Below are 13556 nucleotides of genomic sequence, written 5' to 3' on the forward strand. Positions count from 1 at the left end.
TACTCTTCAGTTCTGCCATACAGGGAAGTGGGTCTGTACACTGAGAGAAGAGAGTGGCTGGTGGTGAGGATGTAACATGGAGTAAGAGAAACATTAAGGTGCTGGGTTACTCTCTCTCTTTTTTTTTTCCCAATTTGACAATCTGGAGTCAACTGAGAAGAGAGAACAATTCAAGAACTGCCTCGATTAGATAAGTCTTTGGGCACGTCTATGGAACATTATCTTGATTAATGACTGTTGTGGGAGGACCCACCATTGTGGGCAAGTTCATCAGTAGTCATGTGTAAAAGAATAGCCTTTTAGGCTGTAAGAAATCGTAATGGAGCATGCCATGGGGAGTGTGGCGGTTTGAATAAGAAAGGCTCCCACTGTCATATATTTGAATATTTAGTTAACAGGGAGTGACAGTATTTTCAAGGATTAGAAGGATTAAGAGGTGTGACCTCATTGGAGGAAGAGGGTGTGTCAACAAGGGTGGGGTTTGAGTTTTCAAGAGCCCCATGCTTTCCCAGAATTCCTCTCTGTCTCTCTCCCCCCCTCTCTCTCTCTCTCTATCTATCTCTATCTCTCTCTCTCTCTCTCTCTCTCTTTCTCTCTCTCTCTCTCTCTCTCTCTCTCTCTCTCTCTCTTTCTCTCTTTCTGCTTACAGAGCAGCAGATCTCTATTGCTCCAGTGTTATGCTCCCTGCCATGATGATGGACCAGACGTCTGAAACTGTAAGGGAGCCTCCAATTACATGTTTTCATTTAGAGTAGCTGCCTTGACCATGGTGTCTCTTCACAGCAACAGAATAATGACTGAGACAGGGAGAAGGCCAACAAGCAGTGCTCCTTGTTACCACTTCAAGCTCCTGTTCTGGTTTTCCTAAATGATGGTCTGTAACCTGTAAAGCAAATAACCCTTTCCTCCCCAAGTTAGTTTTGATCATGGCATTCATCATGACTAGAAGGAAGCAAACTAGAAAGTCACAGGTCAGTACATGAGCAAGTCTTACCTTTAAATTAAAACAAAGTGTCTATACGTCTCTATTTGTGGTTATAAGGTAAGCGTCTGGGGCTCTACTAGACACACTGTTTCTATAAGAAATTGTCTTACTTAGTGTTCCTATTGTTGTAAGGAAACACTGTGACCAAAGTACAAGTTAGGGAGGAAAAGGTTTATTCAGCTTACACTTCTACATTGCTGCTCATGACCAAAGTAAGTTGGAACAGGAACTCAAACAGGACAGGATCCTGGAGGCAGGAACTGAGGCAGAGGCTATGGAGTGGCATTTCTTACTGTCTTGCTCCTCATGTCTTGCTGAGCTTGCTGTCTTATAGAACCCAGGACCACCAGCCTAGGAATGGTGCCGCTCACAGTGAGCCGGGCCCTCCCCCACCAATCACTAAGAAAATGCCCTCCAACTCGATCTTATGGACGCATGTTCTCAACTGAGGCGCCCTCTTCTCTGATGACTCTAGCTTGCGTCATGTTGGCATAAAATCAGGGCGGTGGTTACAATGTGATTGTCTCATGGGAAGTGTGGCACAAGTAGGAGGCATGGCCTTGTGGGAGTAGGTGTGGCCTTGTTGGAGGAAGCATATCACTGTGGGGGTGATATGCTTCTTCTCCAACACCATGTCTGCCTAGACGCTTCCATGATTCCTGCCTTGATGAAAATAGACTGAACTTCTGAACCTGAAAGCCTGCCCTAATTGAATGTTGTCCCTTGGGGTTGGGGATTTAGCTCAGTGGTAGAGCGCTTGCCTAGGAAGCACAAGGCCCTGGGTTCAGTCCCCAGCTCAGAAAAAAAAGAACCCCCCCAAAAAATGTTGTCCCTTATAAGTTGCATTGGTCATGGTGTCTTTTCGCAGCAATGAAACCATCAGAAAACCAGCCAGTATAAAAACTTCCAAATAGCAGAATTAATCAATGATACTATGTATTTTCAAGTCCTGCAGTGAGAAACTTATTCTTGAGAGAAGAAACAGCAATGAATGAGTCCAAGATAAGGTTGTCTCCAAAGACACTCTTGGAGTGTAGATGTGGCTCAGAGAGACCCCATGGGGTGAACAGGGGTTTCTCAGGATGAGAGAGCTACATGGTCAGGAACCGCAAAGCATTTTAAAGTCACGGCAAATGGCATAGGAAAGAGCTCAGCACCTCTGCACTGGAGGCACCATCAAGAGTTTCTGAGGATGAGATCACATGTGAGTAAAAGACGGGAACTTCCTGGGGCTAGATAGGGTAACAGGGCCCACAGGTGTGGAGGAAGCCATCCTGTCGAAGGAGAGCCAGGCAAGACAAGCCAGTGCAAGAGCTCTTTGTGGTCATCTAGGGGCATTGAGCAGAGACCTCAAAAAATATTACAGGATGCAACAGAGTCTAACGTGCTCAGGGAAGCTAAACACAGGATCCACGTAACACCTGAGAGAAGGCATCCTCATCTTCCCTTTTAAATTACTTTCTACTGATCATACAAAATAATGGGCTTTATGATACTTTCATGAATCGATAGATATAAACTGAGTTTGGCATTCACTACTCTTGAGTTATCCTCGTCAAAATGTCCTCCGGGGAAGCCTCCCCCTCACATCCACCTTCTGTAGTGATGTCTTGGCTGTTCTTTAAGGAACCAAAGAGACCAATATGGATGCGGCCCAAGTTCAACTCATTCTAGACCCTTTCTGTTCTTCCTGTGTCTCCTGCTTCACTTTTTGAGAACTCCATCGTGGAATTCCTGCGTCCCTCAGTGTCCTCTACTCCCTCATGTGTTCTTTAGTCTTTTTTCCACATCCCCATCAATTTAATCTTTCTTACCCTCATCCTGGTCTCTTCTCTGCATGTGAAGGTGGGATTTATTTAAAAAGATGACTTTAGGGGCCTGGAGAGATGACCAATGGATTAAGAGCTTGTCTGCTTTGAAAGAGGACTTGGATTTGTTCTTTGAGCTGATGTCCAAAGGCTCCCAACCACCTTTAATTCAAGCTCCAGGGGACCTGACTATTCTTGTCTCTGTGGTCTCCTGTATTCATGCCCTTCCCCCACCACATAATTAAAAATAATACATCTACAGATGAGAAACAGGTTTCATTAGGTTTCGTTAGTCAAACACTCCCCGACCTTCTCTGATTCTCAGTCTGCTTGGATCAGTTTATTGGGTTTCCCCTTGAGTTCCAAGACCACCTCCCTATTTCAAGCCCCTTTTTCCCCAACTGTCTGTTTCTTCCTCAAACTTCACCTCAGAGAGACTATCTATTTCTGGCCCCTCTCCACTGCTTCCTAAACATCCATCTTTTTTCCCCCGTGCCATCCCTGCTCCTCTAAGCCTCATCTCCAGTTCTTTTCTCTCCCTAAAGACCAGACCAGCTCAGTCCTGTTTGTTTTAGTCTACGTGACATTAGACTTACTGTTCACAGCCTTGACCTTTCCGGCTTCCTCTCCATGTTCCATCCACCACAGTCCGTATCCTCCACCAAAGTGTTCACACACAACACGTCACATCGCACATTTTAATTTTTAGAGCAAAACAAATTCAACTGGAAAAGATACTGGGGTTGTCAAAGGCCCTTGGGTATCTGAAACACAGAAAAACATACATTTTCCCCCAATCCTATAAATTACCCATCTATGTCCCCCTCACTTTGTGCATTTCACCTTAACGGATCTTTTCCACCAGATTATAGACGTAGATGTGGATGTCGCCATCAAACTTGGTGAACTACACAGAAGGCTTGGCTAGAACTTGGTAAATGACTTTGTCGATCTGTTTGGGCCCGTCGCTTCTGGTGAACTGCACACATTGACCGGTTAAGATGTCGCTGTCAACATCAGACTTCACCTCTGCTGGAGGATTATCTGAAATGGTACTGAGGTTACCTTCTGCATAATCATCCAGGAGCTGGTAGATGTATAGGACTGGATCTTTCTCGTAGGTGATGTAAAACCAGCCCTTCATGATCGGCACCTGGGCTAGGACAACCCCCTCCAGTTCTCCTTAGAGCCATGTTTGCCCTCAAATTTATGCTCCACAGCTCGGCCAACCATGGCACTTGCGAGATGGGCGTCTTTCACTTGAGGAAACACTACTTTGTGAGTAAAGACCTTAAGTTTTAAAATCCTCTCATCGCTGTGAAGTGCCAGTCCGTAGACACAGTCAATTCTGTCATACTTGACCAGATAGAGAGAGGGATTTGTTGGCAGTTGATCTAGAACGATGGCCTTCCATTGGGTGACAGGCTCATCACCTTCCTTTCATCCGTGAGAAATTCTGCAGCCCACAATGTCCCCCAGGGCCTGGAGAGAAGGCCTCCTCCTCCTCCGCTTCTGGAAGGATGGTGTGCTCATCCTCCTCAGAGACATCCTCTTCTTCTTGGCTATAGACCTAGTGTGGTAGGCAACGACATCCTGGTCCACTGTCTTGTGGGTATCGTTCGGTGTTCAGGCTTCATACTTGCCCGTGGCCTGGGTTTGAAGAGCTCTCCTGCTTAAACCAGACACAATGCTGGTGCCGCTGTCATGTGAGTGCCTGCAAGAACAATGGGGTTGGGGTGGAGAGGGCGCTGGACCAAGGCTCTTGTCTAAGAGAACTTTGGAGCAGGTGAGGAATGCGATGTAAACAGGGTTGAGCATCTGAATCAAATTCTGTCATAATCAGAATTTCGTAGGAGGGCTGGGCAATGGTGGAGAACACCTTTAATTCCAGCACTCAAGAGGCAGAGGGAGGCAGACCTCTGTGAGATCAAGGCCAGCCTGGTCTACAGAGTTAGTTCCAGGATAGCCAAAGCTACCCACAGAAAAACCCTGTCTCAAAAATCAAAATCTAAAGTTCAAAGGGAAATGAACTAATGGTTCTCTACAGCTCAGAATAACATATTCAGACACATATCTTCAGCCCGAGGCACTTTGCCTCTGCTGAGGAACCTCTCCTTGAATGGCGCGGTCAGTGTGGGATTAAGTATCACTGTCCCCACTTTAAGCAAGCAGAACAGAGAAAGGATAGCAAAGCAGCCAGAAGGTTGGCCACACCCCTCTTCTACCCTCTAACTATGAACTATGTGGCAACATCCACAAGTGTCTGCCCAGAGACACAGCACGCCAGTCCACTGGCTTTCTGTACTGTGCATCCTGACCCAGACCCAGGTTTATTCCGCGACGCTGTTGCATCTTCGACCGCAACAAGAGTCTTTTGTGTAGGCAACAACAGCCATTTAGAAATAATATCTCCTGGGGTTGGGATTTAGCTCAGTGGTAGAGCAGTTGCCTAGCACACAGAAGGCCCTGGGTTCGGTCCTCAGCTCCGAAAAAAAAAAACAACAACAACAACAACAACAACAAAAAAGAAATGTTATCTCCTAAAATGCACAGGCACAGAGAGGAGTTTTGGCATTTTAGTAGGATTATTAATTAGATATTGTTAGCAAAGGATAATAAACTCTTAGACTGACTAGCCTAGACCGTCCGCCGAGCTCTCAAACGTGGAAGACATCAGAACAGACGGTTCCTCGCTGTACGAGGGAAAAAATTTAGCTTTCTGGCCTACAAGGGTCCCAGTTATCTTCATAAACGTATTTACCGAAAGAAAATGTCCTCGTCGTCCAGATTCTGTCTTCGGAAACCGGTCAGGCTCCAAAAGGCTGTTGAACAATTGTGGGGTTCAGGAGCTGAACTGGCTTTCACACCCTGCTGGGAAGATAGTGAACCCACATTCAAGGGAGTCTAGCGCCCCCAAGTGGAAGAGAAGCGCAACCTCCGCCCAGTGCTCTGTGACATCATCCAGGCTCTGCTTACGTCATAGAAGCCCACTCAGCCCAGTTCCTTCCCTAGTTACGCTTAGAAACTTCCAGCATCTAGGTTTTAGCTTCTCATGTAGCCTCCTGGAGACCCAAAATAAAGTTCCCACCCAAATATTCTGATGCCTCGAGTCACAGTCTGCCCAAGTAGCTCTTTTCATGCATTTTTTTTTCTGAAAAAGTGTTTGGTTTCTGAGTCACCAACATCCTTGGTGGTTATTTTCCCAGCTCCTATCTTTCCTTTGGTTATCTTTAAGCCATTCTCCGTATCGGAAATATTGCTAGCCTCTCTTCGAGGCAGCCCACTGGATAGCACACCAAAATTAGCTTTATCAAAACCCACAATTAGAGGAGGGCCATTTTTATTCAAACAAAGCTGGAATTTGACAGGATTAAATACCTTGTATTGAAGTCAATGGGAATCATGAATTATGTATTCTTTGCAAAGAGGGAGGAAAAATTAGCTCCTGGACCTGCTTCCAAAGTCGGGATAAACTGATGACAAACCCGATATCGACCAGTCGTATTTTAAATGTCTTAAAATTCACCAGCACTTCAGGTCAAGGAATTTATTAGATCAAATGCAGCAAAACAGGATGAAATAGATGACGTAATTTTGTTTTTGAAATATGGGTAGACAGAATCCTGGATGCAGGTAAGTGTGGAATTTACCTGTAAATTAAAGGGCACTTTAATTGTTTGTGTCACATAGTTCTTCAGATCTTCAAAAGGATTCTTTTCAGAACCCTCCCCTCTCCCCACTACACTCTGACCATCTCTTCCCTCTTCCCAATAATTCCCTTCCACTTTAACATTATAATTTTTTTAAACGTACTTAGAGCTTAACAACTTATGGCAGCTTTTTAAAATCTGTCCACTTTTCTAAGTGCATCGTCCTCTTTTTCTCCCTTCTATCTTAGTTTTGAGCACATTTTCCTTCACACTTTGTGTTTTACTCTCTCTCTCTCTGCTGTTATGACTCCTCTGCCATTATGTGACTGTTGGTCTACTATGTGCCTAACCTCAATGTGGGGTTAACTCAAAGGATATGATTTTTCCCCCTTTTCTTCCCTTCATCTTCCTTCTCTAGGCACCTGCTGAGATGTACAGCCTTGGGATCTTTTTTTAAACCTGGAAAGAGCACAGACACACACACACACACACACACACACACACACACACACACACACACAGAAACACTCATACATACACAAACACATAAACACACACATACATACACATATACACACTCAAACACACAAATTCAGAGAGAGAGACAGACAGAGACAGAGAGAGTCACAGAGAGAGACAGAGAGCCCATGAGAAAACATGTAATATCATCTTTCTAAGAACAATAAACAGAGACAACTTTCAAAAAAGTGAAGAGCAAGTAGGCAACAAGAAGAATAATCTCATCATAGCCGTCAACTTGAGGAGGAAAGAGTTTGTCTCACTCTATCTTCTAGATACCAGTCTGTTACTGAGCAATGTTGGGGCAGGAACTCAGGCAGGACTCTAGAGGCAGGAAAGGAAGCAGAGACATCTTAGAAATGCTGAGTACTGGATTGCTATCCATGACCTACTCAGCTTTCTCTTCTTCTCATACAACCCAGGGCCACCTTCATAGGGGATGACACTAACCAAAGTGGGCTAGACCCTTCCACATCAACCATCAACAAAAAAATTCCTTAAATTTGTGGCCAAAGGCCAATCTGATGGAGGCAATTCTTCAGCTGAGGATCCTTCTTCCCAGGTTGAGTCAAACTGACAATAAAAACTAACCAGACCCCCGCCCATCCATTCTGATTGCCACACTGTGTGCAATAGACAAGTCATTGGAATAACCTTAGCTGGTGATCACTGAATGAATGGCTTAAATATGGGATATACATTGATGTGATTTTCATCCCTGTATAAGAGGAAATGGTTTTGTTCTCAGAAAAACGGATGGGAGTGTAAAATACAATGTGTTAAGTAAAACAAGACAGACTCAAACAGACGATTGCGAAATTTAGATTTTAATAAGGGATATTAAGTGAAAGGGGGCATATAGGAAGAGGAAGGGGAGCAGCAGGGTGTGTGTGTGTGTGTGTGTGTGTGTGTGTGTGTGTGTGTGTGTGTGTGCAGGTGGAAATGGAGGTGAGTTGTGAGGATGAATATGGCTAATGTACAGTATAAACCTGTACAAGGAGTCACAAGCAAGGCCACTGACTTGTACATTTGAAGCACGTCGATATAAAAGAACTGAGTCTAAAACAATGTTTTGATTAAATTGTGGGTTTATAGTTTAGAGATACCGTAAAGTTTATTCATATTTTCCTTCCCACATGTGGCTCTTGCTGTTTTGAGCTCGATACTTTTGACAGGATACGGCAATGAGCTTTGGTATCTGTACCTCATCAATCACCCGGAATTCACGTCATTCAGTGAGTCTACCGTGGGGAAGGAGGTAGTTAGAGATCTTACGGGTACACGACGTGGGAAGAATAATGCCCATACCCACTATAGATATCCAAATATTCACCCTCATCTCTGGTTTGAATGTGTTCGCCCAAAAGTTATTTTCTGAAGATTAATCCCCAGTGGGAATGTAGTTGTGAAGAATTGATTAGGTCAAGAGGAATGCGACCTACAAATAAAGATCCATTAATGATGCTATTGTGGAAATGGTTAAATTATGAAAGGGAGTTTGGCTCTCTCTCTTGTCTTCCAAGCCCATTGGATCCCTTCTGTGGTGACAACATCCCACAAGAACTCCTTCCTCTGCCGATGGTCTCTTCATCTCTGATTTACAGGCTTCTGAATCAGAATCATACAGAATCTGTGTCATTATGGACTAGCCAATCGCTGCCATTCTGTTTGTCCATACAAGCAAGAACATGCCTCAGAATTGTGAGCAGCCAGGTCATATGGGAAAGCAAAGCTGGCAGAGAGGACTAGGTGGTTAGTGCTGACTGAGGACAAGATGGGATCAGGGTTAGCCTGTGTGCTCTTCGTGAGAGAAACAGCACAGAGGAAGAGTGTAGGTTGGAAAGGTGCAGCTTGGGACGGACACAGACATCTACTGTTGGCCTTGTGGGGACAAGGAGCCACTAGGGAAGGGAAAGATCGCCAGGGATAGCTTCAGCCACTGCTTTTGTCTAGCAGAACCCTTTTTAGAATCCTCATCATCGAGGATGTAAATGAAAACTGCCTGGAGTCAGTTGATCCATCAGTAACCATCAAGAGTGTGTCCACTATTCCAGAGGGACTCAGGAAAAAGCCTGATCTTGGAAGATCCTTTGCCTTCAAGAGATGGAGAATTGTGTCCGGCAACACTGGGCAACCATCTACGTTGGTAAGGGCATCCCACTAAGTCCTGATCAGTGGTTCTTTACCCTTGGATTGAGACCCCTTTGGGAGCTCAAATGGCCCTTGCACAGGAGTCACATATCATATATCCTGTATTCCAGACATTTACATCACAATTCATAACTATAGCAAAATTAAAGTTATGAAGTAGCAATGAAATAATTTTACAGTTGGTGGAGCTGTATTAAAAGGTTAGGATAGGAAGGTTGAGAACCTCTCTTCCTGATTCCTGTATAATATGCCTGTCGGTATGGACTGGAGGTATAATCCCTTTTATTCAGTCAGGCAAATCCAGAAAAACCAAAACACAACCAAAAGTTTATTTAGGATAAACAGCCACTGTACCCACAGTATCAGGCCTGCTGACATCTTAGACAAATGATGTCAAAATGGAAATCAGGTCACACCATGACAATCCCCCTAAATGAAAAGCAGAGGGGAAAAACCAGTTCCCTGGTGGTGGCACCAAGAGAAAACCCTTGTCAGAATTGTCAGCAAGGATTTTAAAGCCAGAATTCAAGCGTCGTCAATGAGAAACTTCCAAAACAAAAGTATACACATCATCTTGCTGAGGTAATAGAATAAACAAGAGAAAATCGAATAGGAACTCAGTGAATTAAAGCTAACACTACGAGTAGTAATTAAAGAGAAGTATGGGCAGGATGAACAATGAAGTGGAGTTTAGAGCAGGCAGAAGGGGCTGGGGAGATGGCTCACTGCTCAGGAACATTGGTTGCTCTTGCAGAGGACCATGGTTCAGAGGATCTGATGGATTCTTTGGTCAAAACACACACACACACACACACACACACACACACACACACACACCCCATAGAGATAAATTTTTAAAAAAAATTAAAAAAGAAAGAGCCAGGTATGCCCATTTAATCCCAGAACTCAGAGCAAGCTGATCTCTCTGAGTTCAATGCAGACAGTGAATTTCAGGCCAGCCCTACCTACGTAATGAAACCCAGTGTCAAAATAAAACAGAAGGGAGTGTTATATTTATTTCTGATAATGTAAGCAACAGAGAAACTATTTCTACAGAGAAAGAACTTATTGTTGAGAGAATCAGTGGGCTGGAAGGAGACCCCAATTCTTTGTGTCACTACTCCATCACATCCTCAGCAGGAAGCAAGAATGGGTACAGCTAAAAGGAAGCAGGACAATCATGAGTAAAGCTGTGGACACCGAACAGCCCATCAGCAACAGAAGCAGGCAGAAAACCAACTAGGATGAGATGGCTTCACCAGCCAATGTCTCTGATTGACAGTCCCTAGTAGCACCAGGATGTTCTTTTCCTTCAAGTACCCTGGACTTTTCAGACACTCAGAAACCACAGAACAAAGTGTGGCAAATGTCTAAGAAAGGATGTCTTGTGGGACATATTTGTGTATACAGGTTTCATGTAGCCCAGGCTGGCCTCAAACACACTATGCACTCCAGGATGATTTTTAACTCCTGGTTCTCCTCCTGGTAATGGGACTATGGTGATGGACTACCACACCAGGCTTGTAGGTGGAGCCCAGAGCTGTGTGAGAGCCATGTGAGCACTCTGTCCAATGAGCTGCATCTCCAACACCTCTGGATGTGTTCTGCTAATACAACAAAACTAAAATAGAAGTCTTCAATGAGAGAGAAGAGGAGTCTCCCAGTCCTGAAACATTAATTACACATTCACAAGTAATACATATGTGAAGAAATGATGAAAGTATGTAACAGTAAGAAAAAAAAGACTAAGATATGAAACATACTGTCAAAATGTGTGAGACATAACTATGAAGGTGCTAAGAGGAAATTTTATTTACAAAACTAATTCTTAGATTAGAAACAAAGACCAGCAACCTAAATTTGATCTACACTAGAAAATAAGAATATAATTATTCAATGAAAAAATAATTTTTAAAATGAACCCCAAAACACTAAAAATAAGAAATTAACCAAAGGAAAAAAAAGCCAAAGAATCACAATTAGTTTTCTTTTTTAAAGCAAAGAATGTTATTATTTTGTCTTGATTAGACCTAGTAGAAAAATATAAGGTCCATACTGTTTGGCCATTTAAAAAAAAATTGCTGTGTTTTAGAGTTTATGCAGAACACTGAACCTGGTATGACAGACAAAACTTAAAAGAAAAAATTATTCATTGTTTAAACCCTTTTTAATGACAGTGTTTATACTCAACTTGTCTCTCCTATAATCTGTTTAATATCAGACAAGATTTCGAGAGTTGCCATATGGAGATTATGCAGTGTTGAAATGGAAGCACAGCATTGTATTCCCAAAACAGACTCTGGTTGAGAACATCATTGTTTTTATCACGACGAAACTAGCACAAGATCCAAGCCCAGTCTCCCGAGGCGTTGTCCCATCTTAGAGCCATTTCCTCAGACAGCACTTCCCATGTGTCATATTATTCTGCAAAAATCAAAACTGACTTGTTTGCTGCACTATTTGGTTTGCCGTGCTTCTTGGGAGAACCTCGACCATCAGACATGACAAAAGTTGTCCCCCATACTCCCAATCTACAGCACTGGTATCAGTGTACAGGAAATAGGAGAGACAGAAACTAAAAAGGAAAAAAAAACCTGTTGTTGTTTGGAGAAGAGTCATGTAAGTAGGCCAAACTGACCTTGGACATTCTATGTAGCCCAGGTTGGCCTTGGACTTACTATGTAGCCCAGGATGGCCATGGACTTACTCTGTAGCCCAGGCTGGCCTTGGATTTACGATGTAGCCCAGGCTGGATTTGAACTTGTGATCTTTGTGAGAATTGAGAATATAGGTATGCACTACCACACTCATCTTTGTATCTGTTATTATAAGTGATTCAGCTGTGGCCCCTCATTTGCCAGCCTCCCTCAACATCAACAACAGCATCCACAATCACCCACTAGGATAATCTCGTCCTTTAACTCATGGGTTAAGGTAAGACTTTACAGAATAGAGAGTCAGCAGGGTCCTCCTCCTTATTAGAACACATTTTTGTGGAGGGATTTGAGTGATTGTTTGAGTGAGCCAGTCATACCTTAACCTGGTTCTGATATTATGACCAAGATGGAAAAAAAAAGAATAAGAAAACGAAAGTAAAGGAGATGGGTCCAAAACTGGGACTTGAACCTTAGCAGTTGAGGATATAGCTCACAGGTCTCAGGTAAATGATGGATAGGCTTTGTGGCCCACATAGAATCCCAGTCCAGGGAGGTAGATAGGGCAGATCCCCAGGGCAAGATAGCTGTCAAGACTAGTCATATTGGTGACCTCTGGGTTTGACTGACAAATGCTGCTTCAATGAACAAGGTAGAAGAAAAATGGATTAGTCCCTACATTATACACTGCATGTGCACGTATGTACACACACACACACACACACACACACACACACACACACAAACACACACACACACAAAGGATCGAAACAAAAACTTGGACTTAAGGCATTGCCTCCACTGTAGTAGCACATAGTAGGAGGTGGGGATCTAAATAAGTGTTCCTTTCTACCCTCTCAAAGACCAACATACTTATGAACCCTCAGCCTAGGATCTGTACAATCTGCTGAGGACTCCCAGAAGTTTAGTTTAGTCGCCTCGTTCTCTAACATGTTCTGGTGTTCTGTTTCAGGAATACTCAGCTGGGGCTCGGCTGACTTCAGCATCACTCCCAGTCTTGCATCCAAGACAACTTTCAGCTGCCATGTACTGATCCTTGGAATTCCCTGCCAAGGTACCCTGACTTGCATTTCTCACGAGGCCATGCCATGAAGCCAGAGAAAGTGCGGCTGTCTTACTCTGCCATTTATTAGCTTAGAGTATTGGGAAATTGGCTCGAACTTTAAACCTCACTTCCCTCATGTATATGTGAGCAGGTGAACAATTCCAGTTCATCAGATCTACATTAGGAGTGAGTTAGAAAAACACATCATAACGATTAGTGCCAATTTGTTTTATGAATGATAAGAAGTATTATTTATATGATTTGTAACATTGGAAATTAGGGTACATGGAACGTAACGGTTTTCATTATCTTTGCACAGATGATGTGAGGAAAGCATCTAGGATGCAGAAATGCTTCCTTTTTTGCTTTATTTCCAAGAAGCATTTCCTTCTACTCGAATTATTTTCTTAAAACTTACTTTCCACTCCATCTCCCCTTAGGTGATTATGTTAGAACAGGGTTTGGTGAGAGTGGTTTTAAAACGTTATATTACAGAATATATCTACAAGATCAACTGTTTAGTTCAAATGGAGGCACCCTCCATGGATAAGCCATGCTCCCCCTGAAGCTATTGATTTCTTTTCTTTTTTTATTTTCATTGATTTCTTGTGATGGCTAGTCTTGGAGGAAAGAACCTCCCTCGAGGAGCCTCCTCCATCAGATTGGCCTTGACTATGTCCAGGTGGCATTTCCTTGACTGTTCACTGATGTTGGAAAGCCTGG

General features: G+C 43.4%; 1 long non-coding RNA gene across 1 annotated transcript; it reads right to left on the reverse strand.

Moving 5' to 3' along the window:
* Positions 3637 to 5695, reverse strand: LOC134486277 (uncharacterized). Its single transcript, XR_010065086.1, has 2 exons — positions 5555 to 5695; positions 3637 to 4507 (listed from the first exon to the last, which is right to left on the reverse strand). It is a non-coding gene; the product is annotated as an uncharacterized LOC134486277 (long non-coding RNA).

The sequence above is a fragment of the Rattus norvegicus genome, chromosome 3, assembly GCF_036323735.1.
Source record: "Rattus norvegicus strain BN/NHsdMcwi chromosome 3, GRCr8, whole genome shotgun sequence".
Classification (NCBI taxonomy): Eukaryota; Metazoa; Chordata; class Mammalia; order Rodentia; family Muridae; genus Rattus; species Rattus norvegicus.